The sequence below is a fragment of the Mycteria americana genome, chromosome 1 (assembly GCF_035582795.1).
Source record: "Mycteria americana isolate JAX WOST 10 ecotype Jacksonville Zoo and Gardens chromosome 1, USCA_MyAme_1.0, whole genome shotgun sequence".
NCBI lineage: Eukaryota > Metazoa > Chordata > Aves > Ciconiiformes > Ciconiidae > Mycteria > Mycteria americana.
The window spans coordinates 151,179,367-151,203,873 of NC_134365.1; positions in this window are offsets into that span (position 1 = coordinate 151,179,367).

A 24,507-nucleotide genomic window follows, 5' to 3' on the forward strand; every position below is an offset into this window, starting at 1 on the left:
ACTACTGAGCAGGTTTGATGCAAAGCCGCTGTCTGCGCCCCAGGGTTCTTGTTGGCCTTAGCCTGTGTTTTTCCACCATGGGCTGTGTCTGTTTTCTGAAGTGGAGATAAGCAGTAGATGTTTCCTTCCGACTAGGCTGGTCCCTGCGAGAGGAGGAGGAAGTCTGTGCTCCCGGGCTCCTGCCTTTCCTCGCGCTTCATCTGCAGGAGGCAAGGGATCTGGTGTAAGCTGAAAAATGTTTCGGGGTTTCCCTTCCTTCCTATGGACAAAGGGGTCTGAAATCCTCAAGCCTCGCAGCTTTTTTGCTTTTGCAAGCGTAGATACTGACTGATCTTAAAAAACTAGCAGGACCAGCTAACTGCTGGTCAGGCTCCTGCCAGCTCCACTCCAGCTGCTGCTCCGGAGCTGCTGGTTTTCTTCAGTCGTTCTTGACCTGTTGAAGACTTCCCTAAGTGAAACGTACTTAGCATAGTCGAGCACCTTAGCTAGTCGCGAAGACAGATGCAAGCTGTTGCTCGTCACAGTACGCACTAAGTGAAAGCAGCAGCCCCAGGTGTGAGCTTCACGGTGGGCGCTGGCAGAGCCAACAGAGAACACGCAAAACGTGTTCTTTCACGCTCCTGTGAAGAAAGACACAACTGCAGTGCTATACAGGAAGAAGGAAATAAGAAAATGAGAGCATTGGAAACTGAGATCTCATTCCTCTGTGGGACTTGTGTAGGTAGCAGTGGTGAGACGGGCCCAAATTTGTAACTTGTGAGGGGAGGAGGGATGGTCACAGGACAGAAGAGAACAAATTGCGCAGCAAAAGAACATGTGCATCTTCAAAATTTAACAACTGCGGTAGTCAAGCCAGAGGAAGAAATGATCAAACATCAAAAGGACCATTTGAAACAGTTTTTTTACAAAGCTTTTAAATATGCAAGTTAAATATTAGTAATGAAAAGTGCAGAACACCTACCCATGAGATTAAAGTCAAAGACCTGCAAATTAGAAAAGATACAAAGAGCATCTCCCCCTCTTCAGGGGGCTGCTTTGCTGAAACACACATGCTAGAACATGGGGATTGTATAGGACCTTATATGAAAGGGGGAAAGTCTAGTTTTGTGGGCTGCTGCCTCTTGTGCAGAGAGCTTAACTCTTTGGCTTGAATCTATACCGTGGTCTGGGATGAAGACTGTAATATTGCTAAAAAGAGACTGAAGTTGTTGGAGAAACAACTTCAAATGCAAGAAGGGAGCCTATGGCGGAGAGGGGACTCTGCACCGTGCATTCAACACGGGACTGCTGTATCAAAATGGTCCAAGGCAACAAATTTGCGAATAGTAATGTGAATGCATTTCCACCTTAGTGTCCAGTGCCCTGTTACGCAGCTGGGCGCTGCAGCATCTCAGCCCAAAGCTGTTTCTCTCTTCTTCCGACATCACTGAAGAAAAATCAGCTTGTGCCGTATTCCATAGGCACGTGTCATGGCCAGCCTGTCGTACCTGCTGCTGGCTTTTACTTCGCCTTAAAATCACAGGCAGTCCAGCAGGGAAGCAATCCTGGGAATTCAACTGTGAGAAGGCTTGTTTTGCCACATGAGGAACGTGCCTTATGGGCAGGATTTCAGCTGCACGTGAGGGGCATCCCTTGCCCGCCGGCCTATTTTGGTGCATGTAAGAGACACAAATTCAGAGCCGTGTGTGCCCAGCAGCTGTAAAAATGTTGGTTGCAGCTCTCTTCAGTATGCACAAATTCATTGCTGAGCTCCAGCACCCAGACGTTGGCCTATTTCCAACTCATTAAAGCCGGGAAAGCTGGTAACAACTGTCCCCTTTTGACTTAACCTCCTTTTTAAGAGTTGTTTTTAACACACTGCGGTGTCGGTGCTGCTCAGGGAGGTGTGGAAACTCAGGGCCAGGTGCCAGTATTGCTGCATGGACTGCTGTGGAGGTTACTGGTTGGGAGAATTAAAGGAGAACATCGGGTAATTGCAGTCACTTAATTTTCACTCCGTGATCATGTGGCTCCACGCAGCATATGCTCTGACACGGGGTAAAAACTCTGCTCTAGAAATACCAGCCCTCTTACGTCTTCTCCTTATCTCTCTGCTTTATCCCACCCTTGTTCTAAACAATAATAAACTAGGGAAAGAAGGAGGGAGGAAGGTGTTTTGTTGTTTAAGAAAATAAATCCCTGACTCAATAAAAGTATGCCCGTTCCAGCTGAGGAAATGACAGGGGGGTTTTCCTTTGTTAAATTATAACAGGAAATTCACTTTTAATTTTTCATTCTCAGGCTCTCGTAGTTCTATGGAGTAAATATGTGGCATGGGAAAGTCAGATTAATGTGTTCCAACTGCTGTACACAGCTCAAATTTTATGTGCCCTCTGTGTGAAATTTTTATTGCACAACCTCATATTTGTCATTCAGCGTAACTTGTCCATTAAAAGGCATTACCACACTTCCATTTTATTTTAACATTTGCATCTCCTAAAGCAATTTTGCCCACACCATGTTAGCCGTGGAAAAAAATGCTTTTCTGGCTGTGAAACAACTGTTGGAGTGAAGGGATTGTAAAATATTGTTTGCCTCGGCTCTTGTCACGGGGAGATTACAGACAATTTTCGGTAGAGTCCCATTGGTATAGTTAGCAAGACTCTAGTCTTACAAACAGGCAAAGCTGAAAGACTGAAGAGAGTAAATGATGTGTTTGGGAGCTTTTAATGAGTCAGAGAGATAGTAAGAAAACTGAGATTTTAGTCTGAGATCTTTCACCTCAGCCATTAAACCATCTTCGCCCCTTGGGGTACCGCTGTCTCCCTTGGTGTTGGATGAAGGTGGTAGAGTGTAACCCACACGGTCGCTTTCCTGGGCCAGATATTCGTACTTACTAACCTGTGGCAATTCAGACAGAAAACCATTAGCAAGGCTAGACCTGTGAGACAGCAAAGCATAGAGGGAATTCACGTTTTCCTCTTCTGTTTTGTTGCAATGATTTTACCAAATTTTTCACCAGTGCTAAGCATACACTTGCACGTATATGGCAGAGAGCATGCTGACTTGCAACAAGGAGGAGTCCTGGCTTTTGGCAAGCCTGTGTCTGCTACTGGTGGTACCACGAGGCAGAAAGTGGACCTGGGTCCTCCTAGAAGAGCCTTGTCAAGAGCCTTGTCAACCCCACTGCAGGCTTAAGCATGTCTAACTTAAACATAGCATAGACATAACGTAACCTCCTTCCTCCCAAGCACTTAGTTGTGTCCTCACCTCCACCTAATGCTTCGATGTAGTCCCAAACCTGAATGTGGACTTCCTATCTATGGATCCTGCCATGGTGCAGAGACTACACAGAGCAGCTGGCAGAGGCAGACTTGTGTGCATGTACAGATGCTCTGACCTAAGAACAGGCTCTGGGCTTCATTAAGTCCCAAACCTACCCGAATCAAATCACAAGAACTTCTGGAAAATTCATATGGAAATTTTCTTGATGTTTCGGTAATTAAATTAACTGAAAGATAAGAAGAGAGCACAAACTGGCATAGAATGTTAAAATGCAAAGTATGTAATTATAGAGTCACAGTTGTAATGACTCTAATGGATATCAGAGACAAGTATAAAAGGAGAATAAATTATTTCAGGGCATAAAGAATGTTATGGGTAACTAAGCTGCAATTATCATGACTGTGCTGCTATGATAGGGTTTTTTTAAACTAATTTTTCTAAAATGGAATAATACAAGTTAAGCATGAATTCATCTATTACCTGCCATTCAGATAAAAACATTTTTCTAGTGCTTTTCAAAATGTGCCAGGGGGACAGATCTCAGTTTTACACTAGTGAAAACACCAGGGATTTTTATGAAGTGATTTATTCCACATCGCACAGCTGTTCAGTGGCATCATTTAAACTCAGGCTCAGTGACGTGCATAAACCCATGCCTACTGCCAATCATGTAAGCCAGCAATCAGGTTCAACGGAGTTCTTCACGTGCTTAAGATGAAGTGACTTGGTAAACTGGTAATCCAGGGCTCTCATTCAGAGCAAGGTCGGCACAGTTTAGAGCAGCCAACAGCATTCGTGGTTCAGTCCACAGTGCTGAGATGGTTGAACCTGGAAATCAGCTGTTGAAAAGTTTCAGTTTACAATATTGAGATGGACGGTCATTGATGTCACCGTGCCTTAAAAGGGCCCTTGTAAAATGTGGCCCGTGAGCAGCTGAGCCACGAGCAGGGGTGTGGGAAGGACCCGCAGTCCTGCTCATGAAATCAAAGACCTGAGATGGCAGTGGCATTACAAACGACGAGCCAGAAAGGCAGCGGGCCACCTTCTCTCCATCTTAAGGCACTGAAGACTTTGCATCTGGCGAGGAACTCCGTACTCGTACCGATGTACAAACTCAGGTGTTACAAGTGACAACACAAAATTCAGGTGGAGGTTGATTTTGCCTATATTGCATGGTAACCCACACAAAGGAGCAAGGAAATGAATTCTAGGTATGCTCCTAGCACTGTCTCTCCGCGAATGACCCAAGGTAGTTAAGGGTATTTGCAGAGGGATTACTCCAGGTCCCTAAAACCTGGGTGCTGCTAAAAAAGCGTTGGGGCTCCCAGGGCGATGGGGGCGTCTCAGATACCTTGGACATCTGGAAGGGAACTGCATGCTTAGGTTTAGGTACCTTAATTGCATCAGAGGTTTTAACGCGTTTGTCATGATGCTGAACTCCTCAGTGCAGGGCTTGTCATCTATTGCGTGTGTTTGGGTACCGCCTTGCGTAACTTAACCAGTTGATGCTGTAATACAAACTTTTAGGTAAAGGATTTAAAAAAAAAATGCTGAAAAATTGGAAAATACCAGAGTTTAATGTTCCTAACTTAAACTTATACCCAGACATCTCTTACTACTGCTCAGCATTTAATTACATTTATAGACTTTTCTTGAAGTGCCATATTCACTCTGCAACAGATGGTCCTCATGGGAGCGATAAGTGTTCAAAAACTCTCTTTATCCTCATTAATTAGTTTGGAGCCTTATGTATATCTTACTTGGTGTCATCCAAAGTGCTCATTTTCTCATAAATTATATCAACTTAGTATGGTTCACAAATACTAATGAACTTCTCTACATTCCTGTAAAGTGAGGGAGGGTTATCATTAGAAGCATTTTATTTTTTTTTTGTTAACCTAACTTGAAATAAGGAAGAAAAGGTTGGATTTTTTTATGGAAGAGAATTTAAAAAATATTTTGTTTCAGAAAAGTCAAAGTGAAACATTGCAGTATTTGGTCAAAACTAATTTTTTCACTTCTAATAACTGTAATATTTTGCTTGCTGTAATAACTACCATCATGTCATCCTGTTAACTGTAATTTGAATTTTAAAGGTATTTGCATGTTGCTCCCTACATCCATCATCCCTATATGTGGTGCTTTTTGAATGGACAACTTCTCTCGTGGTCCAGCTCACAAAGTTTGTCTCCGAAGGAAATGTGTTACATCAGGTTACATTTATGTTTATGAGGGGTTGGGTATACCTATAAAAACCCATGTGCTGGGTGAGAGAAGGTGCCGATAGGTAAATGCTTTATAAATTTTATGGCATAGATTAAGTATTTCAGAGCGTATCGATTAAACAAAATATGCGGTCTCAAACTGACCTGAGACAAAATTTCTCTCTCACCTTCCTTGGTCAGAGTACGTGTATTTCACAAGACTAGCATTTTCCCCATGGGAAGTATCAGTTAAATGGCAAACTCATTTTCTGATTAAACAGGAAAAGACTCAGATAGCAAATGCATAGCCCCCTGTGATTTTTTTATATGAAGAACCGAAGCAACGTTTTGTCCAGTTGACCAAAGCTTTCACTCGTGAGCTGCCCCGTGCCTTGCTACCTGCCCCAGGTGAGAAGCCACGTGTTGCTCACCGGCGGGTCTCAGCTGCAGGCTTGTGGACAAACAAGTGCCAGTCGCACGTATTTTGGGTAGGTGCCTCGGAGTGATGGTTTTTGTTAGGACAACTGAGGCTGGCGGGGGGAGCAACAACAAGCCAGAGACGCTGCCAAGCAGGCAAGCCCTTCCTCCGGTGCGCTAAACACAAGCGGAGAACAAGTCCTTTGAGTTCAGCCGGCCGTGTCTCCACCTCGCTGAGGGAGAGGAGAGCTTGCGGTAGATGACTGTTAATTAGAGAGGAGATAAGCTGGTTGTTTCCTAAGGAAAAACATGTGCCCAGCAGAACAAAGGGAGGTTTAGGCTGAAAAGGAGGAAAAAGGGTGATTGCGCTATGCTATAAAACCAGTGTCTACAATGGGGCCCTGATTTCTGGTGCCTGTTTCTCAAGCTTGTCTTTGGAAGATGATTTATTCACTGCCTTTAAACACGTGTCTTCTGCCTAAAAGGGCAAGGTGCATACCATGATCTTTCTTTTGTGAAGACAGTGCAAAACAGATTTTTCCACAGATTCTGCTTGGGGGCTTTTAAAGAGCGATTCGTTGCATCACTCATGACACAAGAGGTAGGCGCAACCCCTCATTGCGCAGCATGCGGGCAAAAGGAGTAGGTCCCCTTATGCTCCTTGTTGCACATGTGCATGTGTCTACAAATCACAAGCCGGTCACAAGCGGTGTTCCCCAGGGCTCGGTGTTGGGGCCAGTTCTGTTTAACATCTTTATCAATGATCTGGATGAGGGGATCGAGTGTACTCTCAGTAAGTTTGCAGACGACACCAAGTTGGGTGGGAGTGTTGATCTGCTGGAGGGTAGGCAGGCTCTGCAGAGGGACCTGGACAGGCTGGATCGATGGGCTGGGGTGAATTGTATGAGGTTTAACAAGGCCAAGTGCCAGGTCCTGCACTTGGGCCACAACAACCCCATGCAACGCTACAGGCTTGGGGCAGAGCAGCTGGAAAGCTGCCTGGCAGAGAAGGACCTGGGGGTGTTGGTTGACAGCCGCCTGAATATGAGCCAGCAGTGTGCCCAGGTGGCCAAGAAAGCCAATGGCATCCTGGCTTGTATCAAAAATAGCGTGGCCAGCAGGAGTAGGGAAGTGATCGTGCCCCTGTACTCAGCACTGGTGAGGCCGCACCTCGAATACTGTGTTCAGTTTTGGGCCCCTCACTACAAGAGGGACACTGAGGTGCTGGAGCGTGTCCAGAGAAGGGCAACGAAGCTGGTGAAGGGTCTGGAGCACAAGTCTGATGAGGAGCGGCTGAGGGAGCTGGGACTGTTTAGCCTGGAGAAAAGGAGGCTGAGGGGAGACCTTATCGCTCTCTACATCACCTGAAAGGAGGTTGTAGAGAGGTGGGGGTCGGTCTCTTCTCCCAGGTAACAAGTGATAGGACAAGAGGAAACGGCCTCAAGTTGCTCCAGGGGAGGTTTAGACTGGATATTAGGAAATTTTTCTTCACCGAGAGGGTTGTCAAGCATTGGAACAGGCTGCCCAGGGAAGTGGTTGAGTCGCCATCCCTGGAGGTATTTAAAAGACGTTTGGATGAGGTGCTTAGGGACATGGGGTAGTGGTGGTTTTGGCAGTGTTAGGTTTATGGTTGGACTCGATGATCTTAAAGGTCTTTTCCAACCTATATGATTCTGTGATTCTGTGATTCTGTGAAATCAAACAGAGCGTTATTCAGCGCTGTTGGTCATGCTTTCACAGAGAATGTCTCACAATTGTGTTTCTTAAGTGGGAGCAATCCAATATATTGATCCCCTGGAATCAGTTTGCAGCTAAGATTCATTGCAGCAGAATTTTTGTTCCTAAAAGACCAGTCAGAACAGAGGGTCTAGAGAGTGACTAACAAAACATTCCCTCATGGGTTTTTCCCAGTCAGAAATATTGTCTGGAAGTGAAATCTGTCAATCTGGATTCTGCAGGAACTCGGAGTGTAAACCAGAAGAAATCTGGAATCTTTGCTCCTCTCTAAAGTCAACTGCACTCCAGGTACCTCAGGACAATGAAAGTTAAGTCAGGTGAACTGTGGGGAAATGGGCAATGGAGAGCTGCCTTCTACTGGTAGAAGGTGGTGAGCTTCATCTTCTGCTTTCTGATTTTTATGCACCCCATGACCACAGCACAACCAGGGATTGCACTGCAGTTACTTCCAAACCAGTCTGTGAGTTCCTGTACGCACCAAGGCAAGGGAGCAGACGGCCCCCACAAACATCCCTTTGCCTAGGAGCTGCTGATTTCTGCTCCTGCAGGACAGACAAACCTCCTTCACCAGACCCTTTGGAGCCACTGCTGATGGGAGGCTGGCCAGCCCCTGGCCACAGAGCGACACTGGCAAGCCCACTTGGGCCTTTGCTGGCCCTCTTCATGGAAGGTGGTAAAGTGCTCTTAGACCCGTGTGTTTCCGTGGTCTCCTTACGTGGGACTGCCACAGTGGGTGACCTAGGCTGGGGTGAGGGATCTGCTTTTGCCACTCAGTGCCCCGGGGACTCTGGGTGCTGGCTGTAGCGAGCCGTGCCGTGCCTGTTCCCTCTGGCAGCTCCGCCACGGAGAGTAGGAAGAGCGAGAGGTCACGAAATGAACAAAGTGAAGTTGTTGATCACTTTTTGCCCCAATTCTATAAATAGAACCACCCCTTTTGGTTTCAGTTTTATTTCTAGTCCTGGAGAGCATCGTGTTCTCATTCCTGTTGCTGAAACGGCTAAAATGGCCTAGGTCTTCTTCCCATTCCTTTGCAATAACAGCACGGGGTGGAGGAAGACATGATTTCCCAGTGTCTGGGAGCTGTTTGCATGGCGAGGCCAAATATACAAGAGGTCAAGTTCCTCTCTTGACACCCCTAGGAGAGGGAGCGGAGATGCCAGGGACTGCACGCCAGCAGAGCTGGGGTTGGGTGCTGCCCACGGCTGTGCCCCATAGCCGGGGGACGCAGAGGCTGGGGAGGCTGGTGAGGCTTTACACTGGTGCTGCACCTTGGGGCTTGCCAAGCTGGGTGCCACCAGCTGGGGGAAGCTCCCTGCAGCAGGTCCCACTGCTCGGTGAGACCTGTCACGTAGCATCATCCCACACCTGGCTGCACCTGCTGCAGGGAAAGCAGCTTTCTTCCCTCTGGCAACCATGCCTTTAGGGCCTGCAGGACTCGGTAACTTCCTAGAAGTTTGAGAGGCTTGTATTTATGCAGCAGCCTTAAATTCAATCTTACTTGGAGAAGTGTTCTTGATCCCATTCCCTCCTCCTTTTTTTCTGCTGTGTCTGCCCTTCCTTCCTTTCTTAAGTAGCTGTCCTACTTCTGTTTCTGCCCAAAGCGGTGTTTGTCTTGCAATGTAAGGGCTTGAAGCAACACACTGGAGATTTTTTTCAGTGGGTGCAGCTATTGCTCTTTCTAGCAAAGACGTGACGGTGTGGTACTGCGATTGCATTTCTGCACTGCAGTGTGTAACTGCCCATGTATCGCAGTGCAAACTGTCCCAAGATGGGCAGACACTCTAGCTTTTAATCAAACAAACAGCTTTGGGCTAATATGGAAATTTGTGCAAAAAATAGTTTGTGCACGAAGGGATGAAGCTGCGGAAGAGGTTTTGAACAGGCCAAATCCAAATCTTGCTTCTAAATTGGCCATCTGTTTGCAAAATGTATATCAGCAAATGCTATAATTTCACGTACGTGACTTGGTTTCAAGTTGGCTGTGGTAACTCTGAGGCTTGACTAATGAAGTTTTGTAATAGCCGTCTTCACTACTTACTCTGGAAAGTGTTGTCTGTGCTGACATTTCTTAAACACCAAATGCAAAGGCCTAGAAGTTCCTTTTGGATTTGAAATACGGTGCTATTAAGCAAGCCCATTTTGCAAGTTCTAATCTCACTGCAGGAAACACCATTCTCATGAAGAGGTGACCATCAGAAAAGTGCATCCAGTTTCCTTCCAGTAAGATCTGGGCCGAGCTCGTATCTCTCAGCACAGATGCTGCGTGCTTACCGGCACACAGGACAGGGTCTTGTGGGAGTTTTGTGCAATGAGAACAGATTGGGAGCTGCTCAAAAATCTGAAGTTTGCAGAGGCAGTGGCAATAAATATTTTTTGGAGGTTGTAATGGGTCAGAGATAAAAAAACTAAAGTGTATCTTTATCAGGTGAATAACATCGATGCTGTGCATGTAAGTGCTTCTAATCATGATGCACAAATTCTGCTTCTTGCAATATCTTGACCACTCTGCATGTTGCAAATATTTCACATTCTTTTTTTCACTTTTTTTGGATGAGCACATTAAGATAGCCAACTGCAAGCCGCAGTCTAGAGAGGTTCACATCTCAGGTAAAGAAGGTTTCATTGCTATTTCACAGTAAGAGTTTTCCCACAGGCCACGGAGACTTGAGAGTCGCTTGGGGCTGGTGGTTTTGTTACCAGTGTGTATGGTGTTCGTAGCATGCAGGTATGAAGAGGCTGTGAATCTCATCTTGGAAAGTTTTAATGATGGCTGTATTTATTCTCAGATTCTTAAGATTTTAACATTTAAGCCTACTCTAAAAAGGGTTCCAAGAAAAACAACATTTCATTTGCCCGCCGTTAAAAAGCAGTTCAATTAGTTCTAGCACTTGGGATTTCTGTTGTGGTTTTCCTGTAGGGAGTAGGGAGGCTTTTCCTCCCTACTTTTCCTCCCTAAAAGTAGGGAGGCTTTTCCTGGAAGGACCTTTAAGGTCACTGCTGTACTGCTGCTTTGATGACTGGTAAACTCCTAGTAATGGATAGCTGGGAACAATCCTTTTCCAGTAGAAATACAGTACATTTTAAATGTACAGTCTTAGTCCCTTAGACGGAATGTAGTCATCTCCTTACTATGTTTTTAAGATTTATTGTGGCAGAAAATTTCAAGAGAGCGAGCTGTTAACCATGCAAACTCACTTGTGGCTCCTGGTTATTTTCCCCTTCATACTTGTCCGAGATTGGTGGGACAACACTGCCCGCAGAAGCTGGGGAGGAACAGCCTCTCAAAGAGACCTTGGGTACGACTGGAGACATCCTCTTAATTTCTCCTTTAGATTCTTCCTTCTGTCCCTTCAAAAAAACCCCAAAACACCAAAAAACCCTGAAGGTTTTGTCTCAGTGCTATCATTTAAATGTGTTAGGAACCCATTTCGGTGTCTTCATCTGTTAAGAGATTAAAATTCTCACTTCACGACACTTAAAAGCTTCAGCCTGCTTCGGCTGGCTGTGATTTGAGTGTCAGATGCACCAGTTTGGAAAGGCATGGTGCCTAATTTTGCTGGGGAGAGCAGGCGTGACTCTGTGTGCTGTTCACAGCGTACTACAGCACCCAAACACTGCTTAACCCTCTCTGCTTTCGGCAGAATGCATTGGTAGTTGGATTTCTTCATGATTTGAAACAGCTGGTTTGTAGTCCATTTTGCTATCACTCACCAGAGGGGTCCCCATGGGCTACAATGACCTTGTATTTAGTTCTCTGCCAAGTCTCTGATCTCCAGGTGTACTAAGTAGCATGTCTGTTATTTCTCAGGTACTGTAAAAATGCGAGCATATAATTTCACCAGTTAATCTTAAAATAGCACAAATGTAAATGTCAGTAGCTTTTCACATAGATACATTGCACTTTTTATATTGCTTTACTTTTTATGGTTTTATATTGCTTTTTTATTGCAAGAAAATGGATATTAAGCTTACTTATTATATTTAAAGGATATTGCAGGGAAATGAAAATGCTGCCTAAATAAACCCTGTCTAGAGACCTAGACTCTTCTTCATTGAGGGAATATGTCTGAATTGTTTAGGCTGCACAACAAGAGCTGGACTTGAGCAAACCCGTTTGGCCATGGTTGACTGAGGTTTCCCCCTTTGGCTGGTGCAGTGCCGAGAGCGGTAGTCCTGAGACAGTGTCAGATTCAGATTTCGTTAGTCCCCAGGTCTGAGGTTGTTTAGGCCAAATGTCTCAGTTTGGGTCACCTCTGTTTAACCTTTTTGCATAAGGCTGTGTGAGTATGTGGACACAGGAATGGACTTATTTTCCCTCTCAAGCCTGTGCTGGTGTGTCGGGACTTCAATTATACTGATGGACTGCAACTTATTTATTTCATCACTGTTGGGAATTCTTGTTAAAAAGTGATGTATTTGAGACATATTTAAAGAAAGTGTGGCATCCTTGAAGTGAACAGTGTGTGATATGTGAAAGGAGAGGAGGGAACAAGCAGCTAAAACCAGAGCTAGTTAAGTTAGCAGTGTAAGTGCCGTTGCGCAGACAGATGGGTACCAGCTGTCTTTTGGTAGATGCTAAGATGTACTGTATGAACTGAGGAAGAAGAATGTACTTTAACTGAACACTGCTAACCTTGTAGAATAAAAAAGATCTGTAAAAACCTTCACGAAACCTAGATATTTTTCTGAAACAAGTAGGGCCATATTTGGTGTAAAGTGTATGTTTTTCTTTAATATTCAAATGGGAAAATATCCCAAGTTGTTTCAGTCTCTAGTGCTGCTGAAAAACCTCTGGATACATGATAAAATGAATACTTATTGTGTATCACAGATGGGGAAGGGAACTGTTATTTTTGGAGCCAGGCAAAAACGATACACGGCTTCTTTTTTTTTGAAATGTTGATTACATCTTTCACAAAAAGAAAACTGGCAGCGGATCAAAAAAGGACAAGACCACCTATTAGAAAACATTAATTTTGTATCACATATTCAAACTTGACAAAATGGAGAGAACAGTCCATTAAAAAAAACACAAAGAAACAGAAGAAGAGCGAAGAGCCAGGGCTGAAAAGCGAGGTAAGTGAAATACTGGTGTGACGAATCGCACTGTGCGTCCACTTCTGCAGCTGCCTTCCCTGCTGTACTGGTGCTCACGACACAGTTAGATCCGGAGGGATGCACAGCCACTGATTCAATATTCGTAACCTTACCAGCAGGAAGCGTTATAGAACAGTATATTCCTTCAACTCCAGCTGCTGGAAGGAAATGTTATACGGGAAACTCGGTGTATAATTTTTGTGAAAAAAACCCCAACATTCTGCCTTGATACCTTGTTATGTTGAGCAGGTCACGCTACCACCCAGCCTAGCTAAGAAGAGCTCTGGGCAATATTGCTTTAGGGCAATATTGACTTGCCTGCCATTCACATTAACCGTCGTGTCGTGGCTTTCAGTACTTTTGTGTGGAGGGCAGTGATGACTGAGGCCATCAAAAGGAAACACTTCCCACATCCAACAAAACTGGAGAAATGTAGCTTGGAAGCATTCTACAATGTGGAACAAATTCCTTGTCATATCTGTTAGCAGAAAAAACACGCAGGTAATGCCAGCCGTAATAGATGTCCTGCAAAATGTCATAATTAGTAATTTGAGCCAGGATTCCCAAACTCCTATATCCTAGGGACTGCAGAAAAATTTGAAAATATACATCAACAAGCCACATTAAACTTTGAGACACGAGTGATTATCGTGGCCATTTGGCTTGGTATCTTCCAGGACATATTTCCAGAAGCGAATTCTAATTGTTCTGAGGTTCTTTCCTCTCATCTCGTTCCCCAGCATTGCTGACTCGCTCCAGTTGAAAACTGGACCATTTCAACCAGGCTGAGCTTTTTGTTGTCAAGTGAGCAGCAAACTTATCAAAATCAAATTTGTAAAGAGGAAGCAAGTTGAAGCCTCTCGATGTGTGGCAACCCTTCCGGAACAGAGCAGATGACATGCAATCTGGGATGGCCCCCGGGGACAACAGATCAATGAATACTTGCACAGAGATGTTGCCTAAGTAAACACAGTCACAGGGTCTTATTTCACAAGCATGTCTTCCCATTACTTGAGTAGTAATAGGATGCTTTTCGTACAGTGAACTCTGGGTGCCTTACGGCTACCTCAGTCACCTAGAAAACGCGAGAGCTACAACTTCATGAGCCAGAGTGCACAGCATGAGGTTCGGCATGTGAAACAGATGCGAGGGCTGAATTGTTTTCAAACATGAGGTTGCCCTGGGGGGCATATCTACATTTTCAGCTCCACGTTTGTGCTGGAGCTCCACATGGTTGTGCGAGTAGTGCGTGTACAGTACATTTTGTTCTGCAATCAGTGTCCGTGGGTTTCATTTCACTATGTCCCGCATGAACACAGATTGCTGATAAGTGGTGTGTGTTCTGGTCAGCTGTCCCATCAAGCATTGCTTCAGCGTCGTCCCGGATGTTTTCATGAAACCTGTGTATGTTCTGCAGAGTGCCCTAGAACGCATAGGACATCTTGGGCCCACCGATGTCAGTCCTGCAACTCCACTGCTCCTGCAAATGGGTGCCTTTTTAAAATTCTGCCTCCTTGCCTGGAGAAAGCCTTGGTGTACTTTGTGGTCTTTGCAGTCAGGCATATAAACAGGGGACTGGCGAGTAGCTGCACCTGAAGGTAATGAGAAAGACGTAAGCAATCAGCTAGTCCTACCTTTGGAGATGGGTCAACCAAAAGCAGGCACATGGGAGCAGTGCTGGGGGTCAGAGGGATGGGATGGCAGGGAAAGATCTCCATTACATCAAAAGCCACTTGCCTCGGGTTGTAGAAAGAGCTTGCTGCAATGGCCTGCCAACGTGAGAACTCCTGCGTGTAGACTTTGCTCTTTGCAAATTTGCTGTCCGTTGTTTGCTAACCCACTTGGTAGAGGATGATGATGCATGACGGGAATGTGCAATGCCACCATAAAGCGCCTTTGCCCAGCACTAAGAGTAAGTGGCAAACGGGAAGTTGTTAATGACTAGACACGGCTGGACTTCTGGGGCTGCACGGCGCTGGATTCAACCGGTAGAAAGAGAATAAAGGGCACAACAGAAAATATTGTTACAGAACTTTTGTAGTTCATATTACGTATACGTGTGGCTCTGGCTGTCTTACCTCAAGTGGGGTATAAAATGACAAAATGTACACACGTGGGCAGCAAGAATGACAGAGGACCCAGAGCTGCGTCCGCTACAGCAAGGTTAGGTACTTGATAGCACAGGGAGAGTTGGCAGTTGGAGGATATGGTCAGGGCTAGAGGCTGGAGGTATTCCAGACTCCTGGAAGCCAGGTGGTGTTGGGATCAATCCTTTCTGGAGGCTCTGAAATACATTAATTTCTGGTTGCCAGAAAATACAAGGGGAAAAAGTCACACTGCGTGTGCCATGTTCTTACTTCTCCTTAAACATTGGCTGCAAGTTGCCGTCAAGACCAGATACGGGGCCATGTGGACTTTCAGTCTGACCTACTGTGACTGCTCTGACATTCTTATGGTTTCAGATTCCCCAGCTATCATGGATATTTCTCCGTGATGCTGCAAGCCCCGATCCCTGACTGCTGGATGGCCTACGGAGGGTCATAGGGTCTTTAGAAGATCTGGAGGTGTTTTCCACTACTTTGTAAGCTTTTTCCCATACATATATGTGTTGCTTTTTCTCCTGATGCCCCGAAGGTCCAGAACACCTTTTGTTCTTGGCTTACAAAGCCTTTTGCTAGCAAAAGAGTTAACTATTTCCCGAGGAAGCTGCAGTGTGTACATAGGCAGATACATGCACCCAATGAAGTGTGCATTTACAGCACAGAAAAGTAAAGAGAGGGTCTTGTGATTGAGGCTGAACATTGCTGAGAAACATCTTCATATCATGAGAGCTGCTGGCTGTGATGTGGGCAGCCTTCATGAATGAACCAGGTACACGGCTGAGAAGCCTCTCTGCGGTGACGCAAAGGTAGAGAATGATACAGTTGAATTATTTATGCTAACAACAGCCTCTCCTGCATTTGTACCACTCTGTGCACTGTCCATCTTCTGTGTCCTGGCCCTACTTCTGCTCATGACCTACCTTTTACTGTGGCTGTATCAGTAGGTAACTTACCTCTGTACAAAATAAAGCTTCTTTTAATAGCAAAGGATAATAACATCCCCCATCTAAATATGTGATCTGGTTATAGCAGCCTGGGCATGACTGATGAGGGCACTGGGAGGGCAGAGGTCTGCAGAGAGGTGAGGGTTATGGAGGAGAGACGGTTAAGAGATGGACAGGAACACGCGTCAGAGGCACAGCAGAACTTGGCGTAGGGTGCAGATGAATTTACGTCCACTTTGCTGCAGGTAAACTTGTCCCCTGTCTAGAAAGATGGTTTCTGAAAGGGGCTTGGTAATGTGCATAAAATACTACAGGGTTTGCAAACCCTGCATTCTGTTTATTGAACGTGAGGCAGCTGAACCCACAGCAACTTGAATTTACCCATGACAGATCCTGAGTCAGGCATAAGCCCTGCTGAAAGCACAGCCTCTTCAGTTCATTATTGCTCCTGTGCACCAACTTCTGATGAAAACCCCTCTTACAAAAACATGAAAGTTGGCACGTTAACAGAATCCTTTCCTCAAGGTGCTGTTTCTTCATCTTCTCAGAAAGCGCAGCCTCAAGGAACAGTTCAGTCGGGCACTTTTCTTCATTACAAGGTTTTGAAATGCTCATTTAAGTAGACTGTTAAAACCGGTGGCTGCTTACATTGTTAAGAAAACACTGCATATATCCCTTTGGCAGACTGCAGTGCCAGAAAATTTCAGACCTTTCCTCTCTTCCACCAAGCCTTCAGAAATAAGAATAATTTGATAATTTGAGGATATACTAGAAAAATCATTCTCTTCTATTATAGCAGTGATTCTGGCAAGTGCGAAGTAAATTTCTCCTAAGACGAAGAGACAAGAGGTCTGAGCAAGCTCTGGAGGATGGCACCCTCGTTCTGACGGCTCCGTGGATGCCCAGCTGCAGCGGCCCTGCAAGAGGCTCTCAGCCTCTAATAAACATGGTGTCACCAGCAAACTCGTTAATGGAGTTTGACCTAAAATGGCATAGCACCGCTGCTACTGAATTTTTTGATGTCGTAGAACTATATAAAGTAAACACTTTTTAATGTAGTCCTTGGGTTCTCACTATACACGTAAACTTCACTAAAAGGCTATTAGCTGTGTTAGTAATAAGTAAACTTTTTCTGGCTGGTGTTTTGCTGTAAAATAGTTTTGAGTTTCCGCAAACATTTGCCAGTTTACACTAAACAGTTTTGGGCAGATTACTCTGGTGTCCCCTGGTGAGCACAGCCAGCATCCTGTAGCGGTTCCACTTCGCATGGGGCAATGCAAACACAGACAGCAGAGCAGGAACAGAAACGCTGCAGGGCTTTCATTTCCACCCTTCTTTTGGGGACTTTTGCAATTGGAATACCACCCTTTCCTCTCAGCAGGTGGCAGCCTCTATATTTCTCCATGTATGGATACGTACACGTCTCTTAATTTTTTTTCTTTCTCTTTGTCTCAATCTACATCTCAAAAGAGAGAGAGAGTTCCTAATGAGTCTAAAAATTACCATTGGAGTGCCAAAGAGTATGTGCCTTCTTACTTATCTCTTATCTCCAGGATTTCTCATGGATATTTTAAAAGCCAGCAAAAGATCCTGTGACTTCTGCATGGGACATGTAATTACAACCCTCTCATCTCAGGCCAGTTTCACAAACACGTTGTGAAACGGGCGGCAGCTCTGAGCCACTGAGGAGCAGCAAGACACCCTATTGCTGAGTGCCGTGTCCTTGCCGTGCAGGGCTGGCCAGCTGCAACTTCAAGGGTTCCAAACAGTGGTGCCATACCATTATGGTATTAAATGGTTAAATTCAGTTCCCCAGGGTTTTTTTTTTTTGTTCCTGTAACTATGGTATTAAGCCAAGACCCATATCAATTATTCATACATCCTGTGAAACCACTCTCCCTGGGAAGCCTATTCACAAGAACTTGTACATTAATCAAAATAGTAACCTGTAAAGGTCCTGAGACCTTTCAGCTTTCTGTGAAGACAAGGGGAATGGCTCAGCACTTATGAGAAGATGAGGTCTGATGAGCTGGCCTTAAAGTAAGTGCAGGGCTCTGCTGGGTCCCCAGTGAAATAAATGCCCCTGAGATAACAGATCCTGGAAGCTACAGCCAGAAGGACCAACAGGGATGTCATTTTTGTTGGGAAGGAAGCTCTCAAGCCAGGGATGTTTTGAAGGAAAAAAACACCACTTTCTTGCAGTCTTTCATTAAAGTTACCCAATTTTTCCTGTAAATGGTAAACCCTCATGTTGGGTTCTCCCTACTTCAAATTAACTAAGTGCAAATGAATGCACTTCCAGCTTGTGATTAAGAAAAATTTGCATAGCAAAGCAATATTGTTGTTAAAAATCCCTTCTTTTTCTTTGCAAAATAGAATTGATAGCAATGATTTAAAGAAATAACATTAAATGTTGTCTCGACTTCCCATTATGTGTAAAATCCTCCTGAAGTCTTTAAAAACCAGTCGCTGATGACCCTTTTCAGCTGGTACAGAACATCATGTGCTGGAGACGGGCTTAGCTCAGTGCATTTGAAGGCTGAAATCCTCCTAAGATTGGTTTTGCTGCCCCATGTCTATTTGTACTCCCGTTATGAATATAACAGAACCCTTCAAGCTCAGCTGATGGTAACTGTTTTTATTAAAACAGATGTGTTCATTAACCTGAATGAATGGTACAAAATCCTACTTTCGTCAGTGCTTCACAGTGTATGTGCACCAACTGAACAGATAAATAGAAGATAAAAAGAAAGACTAAGCCTGCCTCATCTTTATTGCAAGCAAATGTGACCTTGCAGCATCACTTGAGGTTGCTCTTGCATTTCTTCTTTAGGAAGCCAACGGTGATTTTGGGATTGGCTCTTTTTCTTCTGAACTGACTTGATTTCTCCTAATTCCTGTTTTCAAATACGCTGTTTTTTTTTCCCCCGTTGAGAAGCAGTATCTGTTGCATCTATTTATTTGTTATTCATTTATTTGTAACCCCCTCTTCCATTACATCACTGATCCAGAACAAGTCTATCTTGTCTTATTTTTTCTCAAGCAACTCTTGATGCCAGTCAGGATTGCTGACCATCATGACACTAAACACAGGACAAGTACTAAGGAAGAACGCTAAGTACAGCTGAAACTTTGGTGTCTTTATTTCTGTAGTATATGCATTTCCATATGCTTTGCACTGTGTCCTCCACCCCAGCCCCCCACAACTCCTGTGATAATGCATACACATCGAGGTAGTGGAGTAGGAAAGAAATACCTTGGGTAACTGTATCCACTAAGTGTATTTCATACTCCTGCTTCTTAAAACAAGTGCGTGAAATATACTTGTGTGTCAGGAGGATAGTAAAACTAAGATAAACGAGAAGATTTACTGCCTGCATTAAATAAATAACTTCATCTTCTTGGTGAGACAAAGATTTCATTCAGGAACGTATATGGAAGAAAAAATGAATGGTTAATATTACCCTCCCAGTACACCTACAGTAATGTATGATCCATACTAGCTCAATTTTTCCCTAATAATAGGACGTATATTGGCCACTGTTTTTCATAGCTATGAAGTTACTTTTTACCAATTAAATTTAAGTTCAGCTAACAAAAAGGCAATCATGAACAAAAATCTTTGTCGTCGTTTTTTCTCTTTGCTTCTGGAATTCCCTGTTTGCTGGGTTGGCTGTTTAAACCAAGCACCATAACTGATTCAGAAATCTTATGTTGTCCCTGTTGTTCTGGCTCATGTAACTCTGTATGACTCCATGCTCCTCAACGGGACACAGTTCCTCCCCTTTCTGCTGTTACTGTGGGCTTTTTGTAATCACTGCTGTGTTTTTAAATCCCTCTACATCTTTCACATGCAAGACCACAGAGCAGATTATGTTGCTTCATATATAAAAAGAATGATCATGACTGCAAGCAAACACTGCGATTTTGGAAGTGGAGGGGGGAAAAAAAGCTACTCAGCAATCTCAGGTTTGCTTTTTTCTAGCGTGTCCCTACTGACTCACTGCCTGTGGTCTGAGAAGACCATACCATAGCTGTGGGAAATGTCTGCTTCCTATTCTCCCCAGCATCGTTAGCTCCCAGTCAGCCCCACCGGTCAGGCCTGACATGGTGAGTGACCATGTCGGTGCTGCAGCTTTGCCTAAAGCCCTGCACTGAGGCATGGTAGATAATGTATGCTGTAGGCTTACTCCATCCGAGCATGGCTGATAGCTCGGGGAAGTGCTCAAGCTGAGCTGCAAGTTGTGGTCCACCTGCCTTGTCAGTCGTCATCTGCAGATCCGCAAAGAAGTACACGTGCATCCGCGGCTGCATTTCAGCAGTGATCCGCCTGATTTCACTTGCAGCATGTAATTATCAGCATCTGAGGCTTTACACTAGTGAAGACACTGTTTGACACACCATGAACAAAATTCAGCATATCTATACGTAATTTTACCCATGGGAGAAGGAAGGGCAGTAAGAGATTTTTTCTTTTCACTTTTACTGTAATTTTAGAGAGGCATTCGGACGTGGTGACGGTGAGACTGCCACTATTTAGCCATTTAGATTACCCTCTCCCGTTCAGTGAGGGACAGAGGTAGCGCTTTACCTCTACAAATTTCGACAAACTCAGCTTTGCAACAATCCTCCTTCACTGCTCGTCCACATCTCATCACATGTCACGTAGACTGTGCCCAAGGATGGGTTTCTCCCTTAAATAAAAAGCCAGCAAATCCCACTTTTTTAGAAATAATTTCTTTATTTCACCAGTCCCCAGCTGCGTGTCTGTGCACAGACAATTTAGCCTGCCGCTGGCAGTCTGTGTGCAGCACTAGTGGGCAAGATAAAGCCCTCTCCGTGTCCCAGGCAGGTCTTGCAAACACGGCTGTGACGTTTAGATCACGGCTGACGGATGCAGGGAGAGTCCCCCTGGTCAACCCCAGCTCCATTTGTGGTGAGGGCAGGTTTGTGTTGCTTGAAGTACTTCTGGCCTCGTTGCTGCTGGCTCTGGGCCTTTCTAGCCATTACTTCATCCCTTGCAGCCTGTTGACTTCTACAATGAGGGCGTCCTCCTCCCTGCCCCTTCCCGCTCTTGACAGTGTAATTATTCTTCACAGCCTGCCTGGTTTCTTTTGCAGTGAAAGGGTCTGTGGAAATCCCAGGACCTCAGAGCGGGGAGGCAATCTGTAGCCAAGCTGTTGCTGCTCTGGCCAAACACGCACTCCCTCATGACAAAGCGTATGTCTCTTGGCCCGTCTCCTCCCCTTTCTCCCAGTCGGTCATATACAACTGGTGTACGATAGCACTTATTTCTCTGGATAAACATGCAAATTCCTGTATTCTTGGCATCTGTTGTGCATTGGGCTAATTCCTCTGTTTAGTCTTTCTCTTTCTGTCCCATCTATTTGGTGATTCTCAGAGTTGGATAGCTGCTTTTCTTCCCTCTCCATTTCTGTGCTCCCCAAGAGCCCATCTGGGAACTGTGCACAAGGACATTATAAATTATTAAAACCAGGTTTGCCCATATCAATAAGCCCAAGAACATGTGTTGGTGCAATAGTTGTGGTTTACTTTGCATCTGCTTGCCAGTCAGCTTTCAGCATTCAATACTTCTTAACGCCTCGCCACCTTATTCTTATGTGAACCATAATTTTCTCCTATTTTTAATTGCGTGAACCTGGCTCAGCCAAACTGAATAACAGAATAAATAGCAGGGTCCATGTGAGTGCAGTTCCTGGATGCCAAACATCATCACCCACAGGGCCACTTGGATGAGTTGCTCCAGGACAGATAGCAGAACCTGAGGGTCACTAGAAAAAGCTAGCACCTTAACTGTCCCTTTTAGAAATGGTCTTATCCTCAAGCCATGATGCCTGAGTTTCCATTTCCCTTTCCATGGACTAGGGATAATGAACAGACACACCTTGCTTCTGGAGGCCCTTTGAAAGCCTCTGTTACAAGGAACTGCCGGAACGCTAAATATTACTTGGGATTTTGGTTATTTTATTGGGCTGTCCTAGGAGAGTAAAATCACCCAAATGTGGCAAGGCAGCTACGTGTAGCCCTGGTGCGGGAAATAGCGATCTAGTGAGATGAGCAACGGGTGAGACATATGGAGAATAGCCTGGTCTTCGAGTTAGGAATTTCACAGCTATACTCCAGCATCTTGAGCTGTATACATGAGCAAAACCACAGAATGACACCAGCTTCCCTAAAAGAGTCTCTCTATATATATAGCTGCTAGACTTGCATATTTCTGTTTATAAATACTCAGTAATTGACCGCAAAGTGACATGGCCTTCTCAGCAGACAGCTCCTAAAAAAATACTTGTTCTATCTTTCAGTTCTTCCTGAGTTATTTTAAACCAGACTTTTGCACCTCCAGATATACTATTTTAACTTAAAGTCCCGGTACTGGTGCATGTGATCAGAACATTTTCTGGGTAAAAAGACAGCCAGGACAGAGCTCTTCCGAAGAAAGTTGATTAAAAGTGTTGATCCTTGTTAGGTGTATCTAAGGTCATTATGGCTATCTGGGATCTGCACTGCTACTCTGTAGCTATTTGGTTTTAGTTTAGTTTTCTAAGGCAGGACAGCATATGTTACTGTACTATAAACTCACTTTGAATCCTTTAGCCTGCTTCATCTGTATTTTCCAAGGGGCTGTGTTTTCAAAGAGTCTGGATTTGTAGAAGTGTGACGAAAACTGGTCTCTGGTGGCGTGTACAGATGGGAAACCCAAAGCATTGCCTCACAGAGGCAAAGTCAGGCAGAGCCCAGTCCTTACGTGTGCTGATGGGCGATGACAAGTTGACCAGTTGGCATCGATGCAGTTGCGAGCGAGCCCAAGGATGTGCGGCACCTGGCCTAGGCAAGCTAGTCATGGGTGAGGTGGGAGCAGAGGACGTGAGGTGGGGGGAAGGAGAGGGCTGGAGTCTGGTGGGGAAAGGCCATGAGGGGAGAGCTGAAGGGGCTCCAGGGGAGGGGCGTACGTGTGTGTGTGCGTGTCAGGGCATGGGGCATAAATCTCCAGAAAAGCAAGTGATGCTGGTTCTGCTGCTCATTGAACAGCTTGCTGTCGGACGGCTTTACTCAGTGAATGCAATGAATGTGTTTGCAGCAGTTGGTAGGTACAATCTTTCCAAAGACATCAAACCTCATTTCCTGTAGTTTTGCTCTTTTTGAGTCTGGTAAACATCTGAGTTATTTGCTGGGAACTTGCCTGGCTCTTGGGACCAGGGTTACCATTAGAGACTCCCACCTCTATTGCCTAAGTCACTCATACAGTAAGAGCCTGAACTTAGACTGAATATAACACAGGTCACCCAATCTGACAGCCCTTCTGTCTGGTTGCCATACAGTGAACTGGAAAAGGCGGGACTGAAATAACTATATAATTCATGAGGTCAGATTCTCAGAATGAAGTGCAGGGGCTCCAGAAAGCAAGACCAGTGGTTTCGTAGCCCAAACGTGGGAGTTTAGCATCAATGGCGATGAGTTCTTTCTTTTCACCAGGAAGATGGAGTACTACAGGGCAGTAACTACCTTCAGATGCATTATCAGCCTTTCAGGTTTATAGATAACAGGACTGCTTAAGGAAAACTGGGCAGCCACGTGTGGGGCTGATAGCTGTAGAGACCCTTGCAATGACTGCATTGATCAGGATATAGAAACTATAAAGTCCATTACAGATTGAAATATGGGGCTTTGTGATTTTTTCTTTCTGTTTATTTACTGAAGTTGCTGTAATATGGTGGATATTGCCTGCACAAAAGAACCCAAGTATATGACACATCCCTGTGCAACCCAAGTATATGACACATCCCCAGAGACTGCAGTGTGTTAATAGATGTCATCATCTATATGTTTCTTCTCCCCGTAATAGATGGCAGCATGGTCTCAAAACCTGATAATTTTTCCTCTCTTAAACAATATTCTGAGGTCTCCAGTATAACTGAGGCTGATATTAGTTAAAGAAAGAGTTAATGAATTATGTTAGGCTTAAATAAAAAATGGTTCTTACATGCTTACAGCGACAAACAGCGATGTTGTTTTTATTACTCAGCCATCCTTTGGTTAGTGAGAGCACCGCACAGCCCAAGCCTTCGGCTAGGACCCCACTGCTCCAGGCTGCGGCTGCTCAGCTGAGGTTTATGAAGTCCGGGAAGGGGAGGGAATTTTATGGAGGTCTGCTAGCAGAGACCTGCGCGCTGACGCCAGGTCTGGCAGGTCAGCCGGACACCACGCGCTGCCCGCCCGGGCTGGCTGTGAGGCAGTGCAGGACAGCTGCTCCCTGAGGGATCAAGGCTGTAAGAAATGCAGGGTTGTCTGCAGGAGGCATCACATGTCAGGACAAAGCCCAGGAAAAACTGGCTTGTGGTCCAGCTCCAGACTGAAGTCCTCCACTAGATTGCCCTCTTCTAAGCAGCTGGAGGCCAACATTGCCAGAATTCATAACCCATTTCTTAGCCCTTCTGCTCATGAGCCTGGACGCCATAATCTGCTTATATCTGTTAATTATTTATACTCCGTTGCAAAGAGAGCCTTAATGTAAGCTGTGACGCTAAGATGGATGATATGGAAGGAAAGGGGAATCAACCCATTTGTGATTCACAAGCGATCTGGGAAATCACAAAAGGTTTATGTTGTCCATGAAGAACTTGCTAAACCACATTATAGAACTTGCTAAAGCACATTATAGAATTGTGTGACGTTGCAACTGTTTAGCTGCTGACTATGCTGCAGGACACCTTTTGTCAC